Raw genomic sequence first — 3490 nt, forward strand, 5'->3', positions numbered from 1 at the left:
TTCGATTCCTCAGCCCCACATAAGCAAAAAGAAAAAAGCCGGAAGTGACACTGTGGCTCAAGTGGTAGAGCACTAGCCTTGAGCTGAAGAGCTGAGGGACAGCGCCCAGGCCCAGAGTTCAGTCCCCACGACCCGACTCCCCCCAAAAAATATTAAGTTTGAAATTAATTTCAGACTTGCAAGTCATAATCCAGGCATCTAATTTTCTCTTGACTAAAGCATATTAATTTTGTATATTCTCTATTTGGAAGTGAAACATTGAAAATTTAACTCTGAAACAACCTGGCTAATATTTTGAATAGCCACTTCACAGGTTTGTCTGCCTACGCTCTCTTTGAGCCATGATCATTAGATCTCAGCCTTCTAAGTAGCTTGAAGTACTGTTCATGAGCCACTGGCTCCCAGCTCAAGAAATTTTCTTTAGACTTTTATTTTGTAATAGTAATGTATTGACAGAAAAGGTGCCAAAGCATCTTCATATCACTTTCACCATCTCAAAGAGAAGCTTAGTGCCTTGGAGTTATTACCTCTCCACCCCTGGATATTTTCCCCAGCCTTCAGCTGTCACTAATAAAGTTCTGTCTTGTTCTAGATATTTCTGATGAATTGAACTGGGTGATAATATTCAGTCTATGGTGATTTCTTTTGGCCCTAACCATTTTGAACATTGGTAGAAAAAGGCTACTTGCAATTACCACGATTCTTGTTCTGTTCTTTCCCAGGCCCATTGCCATGACTCTTTGTAATTAGGTATAGCAGTGACTAAGCTCTGACCAAAGGAAAGTGAGTAGAAGTGATAAATATACCATTTCTAGGCCTGGCTTTTTTTTTGTGTGTGTGTCGGTGGTAGGGCTTGGACTCTGGGCCTGAGCACTGTCCCTCAGCTCTATCAGCTTAAGGTTAGCGCTCTACCACTTGAGCTACAGTGCCACTTCTGGTTTTTGGTGGTTTATTGGAGATAAGAGTTTCATGGACTTTCTGCTCAGGCTGGCTTTGAGCCTTGATCCTCAGATCTCAGCCTCCTTAGTAGCTAGGATTACAGGCGTGAGCCACTGGTGCCTGGTAAGGCCTGGCTCTTTTTTTAAGGATGGTGGTAGGTGAGTGGGTTTAGATTCTGATAATCCTTAATTTTTTTGGGTGTGTTTAGTATATACATATATTTTTTAAAGGTCAGCTTTAAAAATTTGTTCATTTCTTGCATTTGAAGTACTCTTCGATGACATCTTTGGCTTGAAAGTCTTTGCCATAGTCCTTAACTACTACACAACTACAACCAACCACTTTATGGGGTTTTCCTTCTCGATCAATATTGCAGAGACCTATCCACTCCCCTAGATTTTTGATGTTATTGACCTTAATAAGGTTGATTTGGTGCTCAGCACAAAGTGCCTCCACCAACTTTACATACACGGGTTCGTTGCAGTTAGATGCAAGCACACAAAGATGTGCTTGGTGCTTGTCTAGGGCTTTGGCAGCTTCGTGGATTCCATGTGCTAGGACAGCATGGATGAGGGCAGTCTAAAGCACCTCTTGTAAAGCAGTATTAATGTCCATTACACCTCCAGCTGCAAGGCCTTTCTCGGCCATGGCGGTGGATTACAGATGAAGCTGAATCTTGAGTGCACCCAGGCCTCCACCTCCATGTGGACTGAACATACAACTATACATATTTGTAGGGTACCAATTATATTTCAATGTATTTAGACACATGCAATGATCAAATCAGAGTAACTGGTATAGCCATCACTTAAAACACTTCTAGGCCTCCCTCCTTGAAAATCAAACCACACATCCTAGACAACTTTTCTCACATGTAGGCTGGGGAGAAGTATTCAGAAGACCAAAAAGAAGGAGAAAGATAGGTCCTAAGCAAGGAGCAAAACCCTCTTCCCACTCCAATTGCCCTGTTACTAGGGCTATTAAAAATATTTACTGTATTAAATTAGCCTCTGAGATTTAGAGGTTTTTACTCTAGCAACTAATCTTATTTACCTTTCTGATCAAAATGCTCTTTAAAGCTGGTGATTATGAGCACTTTTAATGGATCAAGAGCTCTAATGATGCATTGGTCTTTTGAAAGAGGTGTTTTGGATTGACTGTTCACACACGACTAAGAATGAAGATGAATTTCTTTCAGATAGGGCCATTGCATTTGGTAACATACCTTGTTACTTCTCTGCAACCTGAGGCCCACTCCCAACCCTAAAGGGTCGGTTTTCCTTCCTTCCTTCCTTCCTTCCTTCCTTCCTTCCTTCCTTCCTTCCTTCCTGCCTGCCTGCCTGCCTGCCTTCCTCCCTTCCTCCCTTGCTTCCTTCCTTCCTTCCCTCCCTCCTTCCTTCCTTCCTTCCTGCCTTCCTTCCCTTCATACTTTCTTTTATATTTTAGCCCCAGATGACAGGAAATCTTAAAAACAGATCTTTCCTAAGCATTTGTATTTTATTTAGTTGAAAAGAGTCAGAGAAGACATTCTTATGGAATAAATCACATGTATCCCAAAACACTGATCATCATCCTTAACAAATTCTTCAGGCTTAGTATTTATTTCACTCTCTTTGGTTTGTAATCTCCCAGCACATAGAAGGCTCCATGGGAAACACAAGGAACAGCTTTGTGCATCACAGGGCATTTTGTGAAAAAAGTCTGTTTGGTTCTAAAGATCAAAACTTCTACCCATCTGGGATATATAAATCCTATCCACAGAATTTATGAGGGGTTTATCTTGAATTATGTGTTGGCTGTTGGGTTTGGCACATCATAAATATAAATGATCCTCACAGGACAGTAGATTAATGTCCAGTGGGGGAAAAAATCAGGTATCTGTGGAATTTAAATAGGAAGATGTCCCAGAGAAGAAGGAGCTCCTGCCCCCGGGGAGATAGAAGTAGAGTCCTTGTGTGGACTGTCCTCAGTTACCTCTCCAAGACAAAAGGAAGGGTTTCTCTTCATAGGGATTGGAAAAGGAATTGTGTAGTTTTGTTTGCCTTTTATAAAACTGTTATTTTTCAAATAGTAACCTTTAAAAAAATTCCATGGCACATTAACATCAGTGTTGTATCAACAGGAACAATGTAAGAGTTGACACGTTATCTTTTTTAAAAAATTGTATTGTAAAGGTGATGTTCAGAGGGATTACAAGTACGTGAGTCAGGTAATGAATACATTTGCTTTGGAGCAGTGTCACTTTCTCCCTCATTGTATCCCAGGCTTTCCCCTCCCAACTTCCCTCCCTTGAAAGTTGTATAGTTCATTTTCAACACAGTGTCTAGTGAATTTCACTGCTGAATTGGCTCAACCTTTGTCCCACAGTCTCTATGCTTTTCTTTGGCCTCACCAAATCAGAGAAATTTGTATACAAGACAAAGGGTACAAAAATCATAAAAAGTGACAGAAGGGAATAAACCAATGAAAAAAGGAAAGAAGGAAAGAAAAAGAAAAAAAACCCACAGCACAATAAAAAAACCTCCTGCTTCCATTTCTTGGAGTTCATTTT

At 40.6% G+C, this 3490-nt stretch overlaps 1 pseudogene; it reads right to left on the bottom strand.

Annotated features, from left to right (window-relative positions):
- Window positions 1–1188: 1188 nt before the first annotated feature.
- LOC105997364 lies at window positions 1189–1587 on the bottom strand (annotated as a pseudogene).
- Between the last annotated feature and the right edge of the window lie 1903 nt (window positions 1588–3490).

This window comes from Dipodomys ordii, unplaced genomic scaffold (assembly GCF_000151885.1).
Source record: "Dipodomys ordii isolate 6190 unplaced genomic scaffold, Dord_2.0 Scaffold143, whole genome shotgun sequence".
In the NCBI taxonomy this organism is placed as follows: Eukaryota; Metazoa; Chordata; class Mammalia; order Rodentia; family Heteromyidae; genus Dipodomys; species Dipodomys ordii.